Consider the following 17,163-nt stretch of genomic DNA (forward strand, 5'->3'; position numbering starts at 1 on the left):
TGCTAATTTCCTTTCTATTGCTCATCTACAAATCCAGTCCTATTTCCTGTAACTTCCTATATTGCCTAGAATAAAGCTTTTCACTTTTTTTCTCTTTCCAATCTATCTTCCCATCTTCCTTTGTTCTTGCCTTGAACTCAGTCCCTGAACTGTAAATGCCTTGAATTTAGGCTCTTACTGTAAACTATCATTCAGCTTACATAAAGTTAAAAGGAAATAATACATCAGGACCACTTTGCAAGACTTTCGAACTGTCCGTAGTCTAAGCGGGTGAGCATGCAAAGCAGAACTTTCCTCAAGCTTATGTTCAAATGTAAAAGACAGTGTACTCTCTAAGAAGAAGCAGATCCTGAAAGTCTTCATGACAAATTCCCCTGGCAAATATTTTGACAAATTCTTTCCATTCTGACTCAGAGAGAAAAGCTGTGAAGCAGGAAATGCCCAGGGCTTTACGGATTTAGGAGCTGGGGTCTGCCCGTCCAGGATGTACCATCCCCACACGGGACCCTGCAATGCTCTGCACTGCACTCATCTGCATGTGCCTGAGACGTCACCAGTCACGAGAAATAAAAGCGCTGCTCGCGTGGAGCTTTCAGGAGTCCACCTCACCGTCTCCTCTCAGGGAGGCACACCATGAACACATTTTGCGTAAAAGAAGAAAGAGAGCTGGGAGGGGCTGAACTGGAATCCAGCTAGAGAAGTGCAGGATGAGCGTTATGTTTACAAGTGCATGAAATAACTCGGCGTTGGCTGAGTAACTGCAGAACCCCAACAAACTCACCCCGTTCTGCCAAGCATGGAGGCTGTTTAACCACAACTCACTCTAAGCACACATGGAGTTTATCTATAAACACATTTTTCACTATTGATCAAGTACTTTGGTTTTGTTGGCATCATTTTTCCAGTAGAACTGGATACAATAAAATACACTTCACCCCTCAGAGTTGGGTTTCACAGAGCTACCTGAAGAAGGACCTTTTCTGGAAAAAAAAATATATATTCCAGTGCTCCATTCATGTAATGGCCAAATCCTCTTCTGAACATCTGTTGCGCCATCACCCTTATCGATTCCCCCACTTCAGTCACGGCCGTCCTCACTTGTCAAGGGCGCTGGTGTCGGTGCCAGTTCTCCGACATCACTTTTAGTACCTAAGCATCAGGGACTGTCACTGCTTTTTTGAAGAACTGACCCTCTATCATACATAATGCCCCTCTTTACCCTGAGTTACCTTTGCTTGGAAATCCATTTTGTCCATACTTGCCAAAGCCACACAGCTTTCTTTTGGTTACAATTGGTGGCTGGATTTGTCTTTTCACTCTGCCTTGTGTCTTTAAAGGGGGTTTCTTTGGACAATGAACAGTCAGTCTTGCTTTTAACTGGGGTGTCTGGACTATTTCATACACTTAATGTGATCATGGTGACGTGGGTTTAATATACCATGTTGCTCTTTGTTTTCTGTCTGTCCTATCAATTCTTTGCTACCTTCCCCCGCCTCTTTTTTGGGGGGGATTGTCTGGGTTGAGTATGTGTTTATTTCATTCTGATTCCTTTGTTGGTTTATGAGTCAAAGTCCTCTGTTGTGTTATTTTACCTATCGTTTTAGCATTTTTAAAATTTATTTTTATTGTAAACAAATGGGATACATGTTGTTTCTGTTTGTACATGGAGTAATCATACATTTACATAGGGTAATGATGTTTGATTCATTCTGTTATTTTTTCCTTCCCCCCACCCCTCCCCCCTTCTTTTCCCTCTATACAGTCCCTCCTTCATCCATTCTTGCCCCCCTTCCACCCCCCCATTATGTGTCATCATCTGCTTATCAGTAAAATCATTCGTCCTTTGGTTTTTTGAGATTGGCTTATCTCATTTAGCATGATATTCTCCAATTTCATCCATTTGCCTGCAAATGCCATAATTTTATTATTCTTTATAACTAATATTCCACTGTATATATATATATATATGTACCACAGTTTCTTTATCCATTCATCAACTGAATGATATCTAGGTTGGTTCCACAATCTGGCTATTGTGAATTGAGCAGCTATGAACATTGATGTGGCTATATCTCTGTAGTATGCTGATTTTAAGTCCTTTGGGTGTTTTAAGTCCTTAGGCTGAGGAGTGGGATAGCTGGGTCAAATGGTGGATCCATTCCAAGTTTTCTAAGGAATCTCCACACTGCTTTCCAGAGTGGCTGCACTAATTTGCAGCCCTAACAGCAATGTATGAGTGTACCTTTTTCCCCACATCCTCTCCAACACCTATTGTTGCTTGTATTCTTGATAATCACCATTCTAATTGGGGTGAGATGAAATCTTAGTGTAGTTTTGATTTGCATTTCTCTTATTACTAAAGATGGTGAACATTTTTTCATGTTTGTTGATTGCTTGTAGATCTTCTGTGAAGCATCTGTTCATATCCTTAGCCCATTTGTCAACTGGGTTATTTGCATTCTTGGTGTAGAGTTTTTTGAGTTCTTTATATATTCTGGAAATTAGTGCTCTATCTGAAGTATGAGTGGCAAAGATATTCTCCCACTCTGTAGGCTCTCTCTTCGCATTGCTGATAGTTTCCTTTGCTGAGCGAAAGCTATTTAGTTTGAATCTATCCCAGTTATTGATTCTTGCTTTTATTTCTTGTGCTATGGGAGTCCTGTTAAGGAAGTCTGATCCTAAGCCAACATGTTGAAGATTTGGACCTACTTTTTCTTCTATAAGATGCAGGGTCTCTGGTCTGATTTCAAGGTCCTTGATCCATTGTGAGTTGATTTTTGTGCAGGGTGAGAGATAGTCGTTTTAGCATTTTAAGATACAAGACCAACTTACACAGTCTACCTTCAAGGACATTCACCACTTGAGAGTGTGGGACCTTGACAGCAGTACACAGCGTCTCTCCCTTCCGGCCCTTGTGCTCCTGTCACAATTTTTATCTCTGCGTGTTATGTTATAAGCCTTGCATACATTGTTATTTTTGCATAAGCAGGCAATTATCTTTTAGAGTGATCTAAATAATGAGAAAAAGAACCATTTCTTTTTACCACAAAATCCCACTTCTGGTGTTCTCCCACTATCACTTACAACATTATAAAATCTGGCAGCTTTTGCAAGGTTTGCAATTTCACTCTGAACTCTTTTGCTGGGTATGTGACCCAAAAGCACAGGGGCAAGAATGGACACAGCAGCCAAAAGAGAGGGATGTGTGAGTGAAGGCTAGGATTACAAATGGTCAGCTTATTAGCAGAATTAATCATAGCTACTTTTACAACCTCAAAACTTCAGGGACTTGAACAGTGACTACTTGAATTATAAAAATATTCTATGATACTGTAGTTTATCCATGTTGATAGCAAAAAGGAATTCATGTAATAATGCAGTCAATAAATATTTACTGAGCCCCCACTTTGTGCCCAGGCACAAAGGCACTGGGGATGCTACAGTGAATCATACAAACCAAAACAGTCCCTGACTGCATGGAACTAACATTCTAGTGGCATCTACAAAGCATCTCATCTGGGGGCATATAAAGATTGGAAGAATGTGATCCTGAATCTCACAAAACACATACTAGCAGAAAACAAACATCTTAGTAACTAAAACGTAAATTAAAGTTTAACCTTCTGTCACAGTGTCACACCATTTTCAGGTCCCAAAAAAAGAATGGTTAACTTTTCTAAACACTTCAAGTTGAATGAGGTCCACATTCACTGCATGTCTAAGGAAGAAGCAATCACTGCCTGTCAGAGCCAAAGAGATCTGCTTCTCAAATAGGTATTTAAAAAAAAAATCTAATATTGATTCATTTGAAAGGCCAAATTTTATCATACTACAGACACAGCAATGAAGAGACTTGGCTGTGGACAGCGTGTGGATTCATAAAGTGGCAGGACTGTGTCCTTCTCCTCTACTCCCCACAGTAGTGAATTCTGAGGGCTGAACTCAGCCTAACGTCAGTAATGAGCGGCTTGCTGATGTTTGTCTCATGTTTCAGTAAGGGAATACTAGGTTGCAAGAAACAGAAATACAATGAAATTGGCTTAAACGTTATCAGGAAAACATACCGAAAAAGTAGGGCTGTCATACAGCCTGAGGGCAGGAAATGCATTTGGAGATCAGAAGGGATCAGAACCAGAACAAGAAGACACTGGAAACAAGGCAGGGCTTGTCTTTAATTTGACAGTTTCATTTTTCCTCTATGCACAATCGGGCTTTCTCTCGTCCCTGGTCAGCGAAGAACAGTGGCTGTCCCCATTCCACAAGGTCTTCTACTCCACGCCCACAAGTCTGAGTCCCAGTCCATGAAGGGTTTCCCTATCCCTTGTCCAATCAGCTAAGGTCAAAAGGCAACTCAAATCCTTTGCACCTGCCTACCTCTCGAGGGGCTGCAAAGGGTCCTCAGAGCAAGGAGGCACCCAAAAGGTGCCCACCACATCACCCTGCATATCACACCAAAGTAAAACAAGAAAAATTCTCAGCAAAGGCAAAGGGAGGCTCTAAGTCGTTTCTCAGTAACTTAAGAAGCAGGTCTCCGCCACCAGTTCCTGGACCAAGCATAAGCCTTGAGAGTCAGAGTTAATGGCCCCCATTCTGCCTCCCGTCAGACTAGAAAGCAAAGCAGGTATCCTTTTATGTTTCATTCTGATACAGTGCTGGGATGAAATGGTTCTGTTCTGCTCATGAGAGATATGAAAGGATGCAGACAAAAGAAACTAGGTCTTTCTAACAATATGAAAGAAGACAACGAGGACACACCAAGGCCCAAAATTTAGGTGGGGGTAGGGTCTGGCAGCCCCACCTGCTTCCTGGGCTCAGGACCCTCCACCTTGACAGAAAGGAAAGAAGCCTCGACAGAACGAACTCCAGTGGCCCTACACTAGCAACAGTCATTAATGATGACATGAGTAATGAGGGGGGTCTTTGGAGGAGACATAAAGCTGCTCAGCAGCTGTGGATGGGCACCCATGCCAGTTTGCAGCATGCCCCTCCCACCTCCCAGAGGAGGCCAGCCAGAGTGTGGTAATGAAACTGCATATAGTGGAAATGGGATCTAAATGAGTTTAAACTGATTTATGTTAGCTTTTGTAAAGATTACTAGGTATCTGGAAAGTGCTACCACTGTGAAATAATGTTGACAATCCTTAAGACCTCTGCCTAATGGTACTTGCACAGAGTATTTATATTCCTCATCATGGGAACAAGGACCATAATGGATACCATTTTTGTTTTATTAGGGATGCATATTTAAATTAATCTGCTATTTGCCTAAACAATTAGCTGCTTCTGTTTGTGTGCACAAAGCCAAAATTGCAATTAGGCTTCCATCAAAAAGATAAGTCCCAACTAAAACTGTCCCGGTGGAGTCATAAGAGCTCAGGGCACAACTTTCCAAAATTACTTTTTAGCATAATGGTAATTATGTTAATTGCTTGAAAGGTAAATAACCGCTGAACTGGTTTTGGAAAAAAACACAATTGGTATTACCCCTCCCCTTTGATCTCTTCCATGCACCATATAATTTAAAACAAGTTACCAGTTTAAAAAGTCAAACACTGGTCACTTCCTGGACAATAGTTTGTCTTGTGGCATTTGGAGCCTTCTTGATTAGAACTCATTTTAATCATGAGCTCCTCTCCTTGAGCTTACACCTGAAGTTTGGTCTCAGTTTCATATTAGTTAAACAGACAGGATCAATTAACTGAATGAAGCTCAGTATTTTTAAAGATAGTTGGCAATCTTAATTTCTACCATGTAAATAAACAGTTGCCTATAAGAAATTAAGCAAAAGTCAAAAGAAATTCTCCAAGCGAAAAAGCATTTTAACAAAAAGTCAAACTAAACGTGTACCTCTCCATTCATCAACTCTACAAAATAGCACTTTGAACAGGTGGGCCAGAGACATAAAGGAAGTATAAAGTTTGAGAGGAAAAAGAAGTCTTGCTCTCAGGGAAGAGGTGCCGACAGGAGATTAATACCAGGGAAAACAAGGGCCATGAAGAAGAGCTAAACTATGAGGGTCCTGAAAGGAAAAAGCCGAAAGAAGTTTACTCTTGCCCGAATGCTGCATGTTGTCCTGGACACTACAGCTATCACAGGGCTGAGGCTGGGCTCTGTTCCCACAGCAAATAAACAAACAGGAAATATTCTAGAAGCTGCGTGTTACATTATAATCTAAATGGGTTTAAGGACCAAAGAAGAGGGCTGGGGAGACGGCTCAGCTGGCAGAGTGCTTGCCTTGCAAGAACAAGGCCCTGGGTTCCATCCCCAGTACTGCAAAAAAAAAAAAAGGGACCAATGAAGGGACTGGTTAGGACATAAGCAGAGACCAGACATGAGATCAGCAAGCAGAAAGGGAGACAAAGGAAGAGGAAGGAAGGATGAACTCCAAATTTAGTGGCTCTCAAGTTCAAAACAGAAAGAACATCTGAGAAAGAAAAAGAAATCAAGACACAGAAAACTGAAAAGGAGGCAAACGGTACATTGTGAGACTATGGCAACTGAGAGTCAAAGGAAAAACAGATCGATGGAGAAGCCAAAGATTCTGAATGGGCTCCTCTATAAAGGCAAGTACTGAGAAGGCAAGTAACGTCAAAGAAGCATCACGGCACAGCCTCTATACCTCGTGCGAAGCAAGGTAGACGAAATCCAGAAGAGCGCGTCAGTGACTGGCCAAGGCAGATGCCTCCAGGGAAGGGGCTGGGGGCTCGGGACAGGGGCTGCCTGGTAGCAGGTAAAAAAGGAGGACATATTTTTCACCATATACTCCTTGGTAGTATTTTAATTCTTTTTTGTGTAATACTATGTAACAAAATATTATAATTTATGTATATAACTTTATAAGTAATAATCTTACTAGTGACTGGATTTTTCCAATCATAATCTGCATCCTTTTATAATCAGCATTTTTTAAAAAAACCCTCAAATTTGACCTATGGCCCACTGATGGGTTAAGGTGAAGTTAACTCCAAAGGAATCTATAACATCTTTGCCGCCTCCTCGCCTGGATCAGTTGGGAGCAAGATATCCCAGCACAGGGCATGGCCCGGGGTCAGTGTGCAATAAGTCTTAGTCTCTATTTCTTCTCCTCTTTAAAAAAAAGACTTTGTGCCTACAAGGAAAATATGTGTATCATCAAAAAATAAACACCCACATATTGAGTGACATCACTATGCAATATTTAGAAACAATTTCAAAATAATGCTGATAACTAATGGATATACAGGGGTTCATCACATATTCACTCCAATTTTGTTTTAAAATTTTCATAATAAAAGGGTTTTTTAAAAATAATTTGAAGGGTTAACACTAAGAAGTGAAGGCATATTAACTTGTGTTTTAAGTCTCGTGTGTGTGTGTGTGTGTGTGTGTGTGTGTGTGTGTGTGTGTGTATACGTCCCTGGGGACGGAAACCGGGTCTCCCATAAGGCCAGGCAAGTACTTCACCGTTAAGTTGCATTCTCAGCGCCTCCCTGGTCTTTTTTTTTTTTTTTTTTTTTTTTTTTTTAATTTCAAGACAGTGCCTCCTTAAGTTGCCTAGGGCCTCACTAGGTTGCTGAGGCTAGTCCCAAACTTGTGATCCTCCTCCCTCAGCCTCCCTAGTTACTGGGATTACAGGCACGTGCGGCCTCCCTTGATCCCTCACCTTTTTTTTCTTGCCAAGTTTCCAGGCAGTCTTGAAGTCACCAACTCAAGAATCCTCCTGCCTCAGCCTCCTGAGTAGCTGGGATTACAGGCATGCTCCTCCACCCCTGGCTTACAAATGTTTTCAGTAGTCACATTGCCAACCATCTAAGGGTCTTCTCAAACTAACCATGAAAATTCCAGACATTTGCAAAGTTTAGAAATCCCATTTCAAATCTTCTAAAGATCTTGGAATCATACCTTTTAAGCAAAAGCATGAAAAAACCCTACATAAAGTTCTTCGATTTTAGCAAAGCGCCGTTGGTTTCGAGTTAGCTAAGGCAGATGAGAAGGACACTGACTCCACAGAGCACCTAATATCTCGCCCGGGATTCAGATTCGAATGCAAATGTCCCCAGCAAGTGGCTGGTTTTGCCACAGCAGCCTGGATTTGGGGAGGGGGCTCTTGGGTTATAATCTACTATTGTCACCATATTTTGTTGCTGACATTTTCTCTGCTTTGGCCACTGGTAGCTCCAATTTAGTTGCACTGCCCCCATCCCCCTCATTTTTTTTAGACCCTATTTTCTGATCCCACAAAGACGTTCCACCTTGTATTTACCTGCCCAACCTCTGAGTCCTTTTATTTAAGCATTAATATTTAGAAACCCAAATCTGGGCACTAGTTGTGCTCAGCATTACTAAGGTAGCATAATATTCTTAAAACACTTAGGATTTAGAACAAACAAGTCCAGGTCTTCACCTGAAAGGTCAAAAGTCAAGTTTCCTGCTGGGCAAAAATGACTTCCTTTTCAAGACCGACACCAACCATACTGCAAAAAGTATTAAAAGAGCACTTTTTTTCCCTTTGCCTTTCAAAAAAAAAAAAAAAAAAATCAGTTTTGCTGAGGTAAAATCTACATGCAAAAAAGAAAAAGTAAAAGAAAGCCATCCTGGAGGGCTGGGGATATATGGCTCAGTGGGAGAGCACTTAACTAGAATGAGTGAGGCCCTGGGTTTGATCCCTAGCACCACAAAAAAAAAATAAGCAAAACCATCAACTCTAAGTGTACAATTTAATGAGAGTGCACAAGTATCTACTACCCTGTAAGCACCACTGCAATCATAAGCATAGAATACTGCGTCACCCAGAAAGTTCCATTACAATCCTTTGTCATGAGTCCCCTCCCCTGGTCCCAGCCCCTGGCAACTGCTCACCTGTTTCCTGTCATGGTTTTGCTTCTGGGGTTTCAGGTAAATGAAATTTTATGTGGCGTGTACTCTCCTGCAAGCAGCTTCCTTTAGTTAGCACAATGTTGTTGAGATGCATCTATGCAGCTGCCTGGGTGGGTAGTTCGTTCAGCTTTACTTATGTATTGTGTTCCATGGTGTCTTCACCACAGTGTATTTATCCACTCACTAGCTGATACACATTTGAACTGTTTTCAGTTTAGAGATCATGGATAAACACCTATCAATAATCAAGTACAAGTTTTTGTGTGAGCATGTTTTCATTCACTGGAATAAATATAAGAGTGAGAACGGTGAGTTACATGTGAGTTTATGGTCAATTTTATATGAAACTGTCAAACCATTTTCCAAAGTGCTGTCCCTGATTTGCATTCCCACCAGCAAGGAATGGAAATACCAATCGATTCAGGGTCACTGACACTTGGTATTATCAGCGTTTTTAATTTAAGACGTTACAGCAAGTGTGTAACGATGCTTCATAGTGGATTTAATTTGTACTTGCTTAATGAATGACTAATGATTTTGAGCATCTTTTCATATACCTCCTGGCCATTCACATATCTTCTTTAGTAAATGTCTATTCAAATTTTTTGCTATTTTTAATAGGTCATTGGCTTACACTTAAGTTGTAAAAGCTCTCCCTCTCTCTCTCTATATATATATATATAGATATATAGATAGATATAAACATACACATATGTATTTATACATATATATCAAATCTATATGATACATGTCATGTGGCAGATATATTTTGCAAATATGTTCTGCCCGTTAATGGTTTGTCTTTTCATTTGCTTAATGATCTCTGAAAAGCAAAAGTTTTAAATTTTAATGAAATCTAACTTTTTTTCCTATTTTGTCCTTTTGGTGTCTGAAGAAATCTCCCCAGCACAAGGTCACAAAGACTTTCTACTTTGTTTTCTTCTGCAAGTTTTACGCTTAGGCTACAATCCATTTTGAGTCAACTTATATATGGCATGGGTAAGAATGGAGGGTCATTTTCGGGGTGAGGAGGCAAAAAGATATCCAACTGTTTTAATACCATTTGTTGAAAAAGTTAATTTCTTTATTGAGTTACTGCATTTATAAAAACATCAGTGGGTAGGTCTCTCTTCTGAGCTACTGTGCTACAGGTCTCTTCTGATGCCAGTAACATGCTGTCCTGACTACCCTGGTTTACAGCAGATTTAAAAATCAGGGAGGATAGTCCTCCAATACTGTACTTCTTTTCTCAAATTGTTTTTGGCTCCATGCATTTTAAAATTCTTTTCAGTCTTAAATTTTAGGACCGGTTTATCAATTCCTACCAAGGAAAACTAAAGTCTGCTGGAATTTTTGACTAGAATCAGACCATCTCTCAGATCAATGAGGTGAACAATGACATCTTAACCTTCAATCTTCCAATCCATAGTCATGATGACTCTCTTCATTTGAGTCTTTCTTATGTCTCTCAGCAAGACTCATATTTTTTTTAATTAAAAAGATATGCAAAACCAGTTCTAGCTGTTTGTTGCTAACTTGGAGAAACAACTGATTTCTGTACACTGATTTACATTCAGTGACACTGCTAAACATACTTTCTAGATCTGGCAACATTTTTGTTGTGCTTAGGATTCTACACACAGATAATCATGGACATTTTCACCTCTTCCTTTTCCATTTGTGGGTGTTGTATTTCTTTGTCTTGCCTTACTGCACTAACTAGAACCTCCACTACCATGTGAATAAAAGTAAGGAAAGTGCCTTGTTGCTGATTTAAGAGGAAATTACCATCTTGTACAATTAAGAACGAAGTCAGAGGAGGATCACAAGTTCAAGGTCAGCCTCAGCAAGTTAGGGAGGCCCTAAACAACTTAGTGAGGTCCTATGTCAGGGAAAAAAAAAAAAGAAGAATGAAGTCAGCTGTAGGTTTTTACACAGATGTTCTTAAACAAATGTAAAAAAGTTCTTTTCTGTGATAGTGAGCGAAGAGTTTTTATCATCAAGAATCAACTGCTATGTATGCCAAAACCCTAATACGTTGGTGTTTTTACATTAAGCAGACACATTAACTTTTAAAGAGATTTTTAAAACAAAAATATCTTTATATACACCCACGTATTTCCTATTCCCGTCTGCTGTCCTACGTTCCTGTGCGCAGATCCACACTTGCATTTGTCATGGACTTCCTTCTGACTGAAGGATCTCCTTCCAGGTTCCTGGGGTGCAGGTCTTCTGGGAACGGCACCGCAGGCTTCGTCTGTCTGAGGAAGAATGTGTGATACTACTCTGACAGGTTGCTGAAGCTCTGCTCAGTATTTCCCTCTGTCTTTTTTCTCACTGCTTAATTGTGGTCAGTGTCTATTTCTACATCTTCAAATTCACTGATCTTTTATTGCATCCAGGGCATTTCCATTTCAAAAATTTTCTTCTTTGGAAGTTCCTTTGGGTCTTTTTTAATATCTCTTTTTTTTCTTTATCATGCTTATGTTCTAAGCTTTTAAAAACCTATGCACCTATTTGTAATAGTTGTTTAAACACTGTTATCTGTTAGTTATTTCTACCATTTCTTATCCTCTTTCTGTGATTGACTCTCCTCATTTTATGGGTTGTATTTTCCTGCTTCTTTGCATGCTTAATTTTTTACTGGATGACAGATGTTGTGAATTTTATATGCTGGTTCCTGGGTTTTGTTGTATTCTATTAAATAGTGTTGGATTTTGTTCTCATGCAAAACTAAAATTAGTTGGATCCTTTTGAGGCCTGCTTTTCAACTTTTTTTTAAGAGTAGTTCCTGGGTAGTTTTTACTCTAGATCTAACTTAAATTAGTCCTACTACTGAAATATGAGGCCCTTCTGAGGACTGCTCCAACAACCCAAGAATTTCTTCCCGCTCTGTCTCATGAAAATGCTACCTATACCTACCCCTGGGTGACCTCCAAGAATGGTTTGGGTTCTCCTTCCTTGTCCTGAGCTGTTTCCAGTTGGTAAATAATGTAACTATAGGCCTGCCTTGTTTGTTGTCCTCTTCTAAGGGACCCCAATGTTCAAAAACCATGGCTTAATATATTTTGTCCAGCTTTCCAGTTGTTCAAAGCAGGATAACTTCAATCATCTGATTCCTGTTACATCATCTTGATCAGAAACAAGTATTTTTAACTTTTTATTTTGAAATATTTCAAAATGACAGAAAAACTGCAAGATGTTTTATATATTCATTGTTCAGATCCCACAGCCAAAAGTCCCAATAACATGCTTTATGGAAAAAAGATGGATGAGTGGATGGATGGATGGAAGGGAGGGAGGGAGGGAGGGAGGAAAGGAGGGAGAGAGGTTGGTCCAAGCCAGGACGATACCCTGTACTTGGCTGCCATGTCTCTATTGTTTCCTTTAAGGAGAACAGTTTCTCAGACTGTCCTTGACTTTTGAAGTCTGTGACAGTTTTAAAGAGGGCAGGTCAGTCATTTTGTGGCACATTCCTCAATTTGGATTCGTCCAGCATTTCCTTATGACTAACCAGGTGTGACAGTTGGGCTGGAGCCTCTCACAGGAGTGCCTCTGTGTTGTTCTCACTACGTCCTATTGATGTGGTACGGGATGTGACAGGATGACAATTTGCACCATCCCTGATGATGTTAAGTTCGACCACTTTATTAAGATGGTGTCTGTCAGATTCTCAATGGCAAAGCTACTTTTTCCTCCTTTCTAATTAGTAAGTGCTTTGTGAGGATACTCTCTGAGACTATGTACAATCCCAACTGTTGTCTCATTCTTACTCACTTGTTTTATCATCAGTTGAGTTTTTTGTCTGAATCAATTATCACCATGATGGTTACCACAGTGATTTTCTGATCTCATTTTTTTCTATAGTTATTAGATGACATTCTATTTCAGGAATTTCTTCTCCCTTTTTATGTATCTACTTATTTTTAAAAGTGTGTACTTCAGGATTCCCATTTTATTTCATGGAATGTTATATTCTGTTACCGTCAATATTTACTTTGATACTCAAATTGTCCCAGAACCGGCCAACGGGAGCGCCCTCAGGCGGGCTTCTGCGCACTTGTGAGAGGGGCCGTCCCTCCTCACAGCTTCTTCAAGTCTAGAGCTACAGATGTTCAAGTTTCCTTGGTCCTTCCTGGCCCTGTCCTGGAGTCAGCTCGTCTCCCCGCAGCTCTGGTCCCTCTTGGTGCACAGTACTAGCTGCACTCATTGTTACTGGGCTGCTCATTCTACACATCCTCAGCAGCAAAGCCAGGACAAGCACGCGCCGCACACCCTTACCTGCTTGCTTCTCTTTCCATCTGTACTGAAACCCACAAATTCCACACCTATACTCCCCACTTCAACCTGGTCCCACTGGGTTCACGCTGGCCACCCCTCTCCAATAATAGTAAGAAAACTGGCTTCCGTCACCCACACAACACACTTTACCAGCTCAGCCTCTTGATAAGTTGCCAACCTGCCAAACCACCACACTGCTGCACTGGGGCTTCCTCCTCCTCCACCTGGACCCTTGGGCACCCACCCCACTCCCGCCCACTGCGCCTGCCTAGTGGCTTTTTCACTGAAAAGACAGGCAAGCAGGCATACTTTGCTTTTAAAACATAAATATACTCATTCCACAAATATATTTCTTTTTCTTTTGATAAAACTCAAAGGTTTAGAATAGAATAAACACTACAATCAAAACTGCAGGTACTAAGAGGGAAATTAAATTTTGTCTCTTAAAATTTGATCTATCATCCTAAAAAAATCAAATTCATGGTCAGTTGTCAGTTGGTACATATAAGAACTTGAATAGTTTATTTTTCTAAACTATCTTACAAAAGCTACCTTGCGTTATTACTCCTTTCAGTTTTTAACCTTGTCAACTATAATAAGCCAGGACATCTACTTTGAATTTATACATCACACTGTGTAAATTATTATTAGTGTATTGTATATTATTAAAAATTGGTTTTCAGTAAAATAACCTCCAATAAACCAAAGGATTAACACTAAATCTTGTGCCATTCTTTTCTAAGAATTCTTAGTTATCCTAAAAATTAATCATCTGCTATTCTGTACCTAATGCACAGGTTTTTTTTTTTTTTAACATTTGAGAGTTTGCAGACCACCCAGAATTATCTTTGGACCCCTCAGCATGAAAAACAACGCGCTGAGAGGTCAACATGGGCATGTGGGTGATCGTTCAGTGCCAAGAGCCTGCGAACACAAATGCACATGCTGAGATTCTGTAGTGCAGCTCCTCACAGGGTCAAAAGACCTACATGGGGTCTTTTGAGATTGTCACCAACATTAATACAAACACTTTCAAATGTTTCCTCGAGGCCTTACAACTCTTGCCCAAGACCATCTCTGTGGACTCCCACTGAAGGAATATTGTCCCATTATTAACTTATAATATGCATTTAAGTCCAAAAGATATATAAATAATTTCAAGCTCTTCTCATTTAAGAAAAGAAAACCTTTTAAAAGAACAGCTTCCCCCATACATAATACAGCCTCTCTGGTTTGCTTATGAGACAGGCTCCTACACCCTGGAGCAGGCCAGGTAGAAGTGCTTCAGAGCTCAGCGCTCTAGGAAATCCTTCCTGAACACCCAGCTGCCTCAGCTCAGAACTCTGCCTTTTTTTTTTTAATTCTCCACAGAATATCTTTAAAATGTGAGCATTCTTCCGTTAAGAAACTGCTTAAATGAGACTAGGGATGTGGCTCGATGACAGAGTGCTTGCCTAGCATGTCCAAGGCCCTGGACTCAATACTCAGTACCACCAAAAAATAAGATAAGATAAAGGAAAGGAAGAAATAAAATTGCTTAAATGTGTGAATGCACCATATCTTTTAAAAGAACCACTCCTAGAAATTTTTTAGTTTTTGTCAGAAGTTGTTTTGCTTCATTATGTTTGCCAAGTTTCTAAATGAAAGGCTCCTAGACCTAAAAGCAGACATTCATATCAGGCAAGAATTGATTAATGACACTTTCAAGAGAAGAGACCAAAAAAGAAAGGCCTTGAAATGAAATAAAATTCTTCCCAACCCACAGCCAACTGTCCCAGGCAACTCCCACGAACACTTCAACATGTCAATAATCCACCCCTAATACTTCAACTTTGACCACGAGAAAGGGAGGTCAACTGTATGTTACATTCAAACGTCATCATCAAGACTCAAAGGAAACATATGCAAAACTATCAAAGAACTGACTTTTTTTTAATTAAACATAAAATTATAAATAAAGTTTTAGAAGCACCTCATGTCTAGAGCTGCCTAACTAGAACACGGTCCCACTGTTTACTGTTAAAAAGCAGCTTGAAGAGAGCTGATCCCATCCATTGTCACTGTATCAGTTAATGAGAAGTCACTGTCACTTCAGCCCAGGCGGGGCTGGCCAGGACAATGGAGCCTGTGTATGCTCTGACAATTGACCGGGAGTGCTGAAGGAGTGGCTAAGCCACCTTGCCTCACTGACGCCCACAGGAAGAGGATGGCTGGCGGTCCCATCTAGGTCCCACACACTAACATGCACCTGGTCTCTTTCCTCTGCCCACTTAGGTGGACAAACAAGAACTTCTTTGCACCTAAGAAGTGTGTAATCTCATTTACTACCGAAGAGTGAGTTTTTAAGACAAACTCTGAACAGGGAGTGGGCTTCCAGCACACTGCCATTCCCTAATGCTGTGGCTCAAGGCCAAAGGCAGGCAAGCATGGAGCAGATGGAGTCCTGGCAAGGTCTCCGCTGTCCCTGCATTAGCAGCATCTGCTCATTACTCAGAACCTTTGCCTGCTTTATCTAATGCTCCAGGAAAAGCATTTTGATTTGATTCATTTCGGTACGGTAACGTGCAACACAATTAGTGGTAAAATCAAACTGGACGACAGCCAGTGCTGACAATCGGAAACAAGGCAGAAGAAATATGAGGCCAGTGGGTTGGAATTCAAAAAATCACAACTGTGGATCACCTTGCCAACTCTCCACACCCCAGGTGCACGTACAGTGTGCCTACAGGGCAAGGAAGTGGAAAAGGACATAGCGATGACTTAGTTTCTCACAAAGCAATTTCCATCTCCCCTCTGGGTGAGAGTTTTCTATGGAGAACGTGGTACAGACCATGGAGAGGTCTCGATGACTACAGAGCTCCACTTTGGCACAGCCAGAGAACTGGAGTTCATTAACTCATTTTATTATCTTACTCTTCTTTTTTGTGAGGCACAATCACAAATTTTATACAGCAGATCCCACGAGGTAAATTTCCCCCTTGCCATTTTTTTTGCCAAAGAATAGCCAGTTCATTGATCCTGGACAGAAGCCATTAAAAAAAAAAAATACTGTGCATTTGATTATTTAGATCTGTCTTAGCCCAGGATTAGCTATTCGTGAATATGTTGACATAAATACCACCATGTCAATCTTTTAAACTAAAGCAAGAACAAAGGTAATGCCACCCAAGGTCTGGGGAAAGACAGAAGTTGCTTTTATCACAGAAAAGAGTATCAGATTGGTAAGATGCACTCAGAGGCACAAGAAAACTCTAAAACTCCTCTAAAATAAATAATCTTTAACACCTAAATGAACTTGAGGCAAATCGAAGACTGTCTTCTCAAGCATAATGTGAAACCTGAACGGACAAGATGGACAAACTCAACGATATAAACATAAACTACAAGACAAACCAACTGAAATAGAACATGAAGTCTGAAAACAGACAGAAACACAAAAATAATTTCATTTCTACAAGTTTGTAAAGGTAGCACCTTCAGCCAGCAAGTAGAGACCAGCTTTCTGACAGGAGATACTGAAAAACAGATACATTCAAATCCACATTTTCTACTAACCCACCCAGGATGAACTCTATATGGATCAAGATTTAAATATTGCCAGATGTGGTGATACACACCTGTAATTCCAGTTACTTGGGAGGCTGAGGCATGAGGAATTCCAAGTTCAAGGTCAACCTGGGCAACTTAGAGAGATCCTGTCTCAAAATAAAAAATATAAGAAGGTCCAAGGGTGTACTTCAGTTATAGAATGCCCCTGGGTCCAATCCCTAGTACAAAAAAAAAAAAAGAAAGAAAGAAAGAAAGGAAAGAAAGGAAAGAAAAGGAAAGGAAAGGAAAGGGAGGAAGGAAGGAAGGAAGGAAGAAAGAGAAAGAACGAAAGAAAGAAAGAGAAAAAGATTTAATTATTAAAAAAAGATATAACGATTAATGAAGAAAAAGAAATGCCAGATACACATATGAAAAAATTCAACCTCTCTCATTCTAAGTGTGAATTAAAACTATATTCAGATACCATTTCTTACCAAG

General features: G+C 40.3%; 1 protein-coding gene across 1 annotated transcript in view; it reads right to left on the minus strand.

Moving 5' to 3' along the window:
* Positions 1-17,163, minus strand: part of Fbxw8 (F-box and WD repeat domain containing 8) — a 105,616-nt gene that overhangs the window by 41,321 nt on the left and 47,132 nt on the right. The gene's annotated exons all lie outside the window — the stretch shown is intronic.

This window comes from Sciurus carolinensis, chromosome 8, assembly GCF_902686445.1.
Source record: "Sciurus carolinensis chromosome 8, mSciCar1.2, whole genome shotgun sequence".
In the NCBI taxonomy this organism is placed as follows: domain Eukaryota; kingdom Metazoa; phylum Chordata; class Mammalia; order Rodentia; family Sciuridae; genus Sciurus; species Sciurus carolinensis.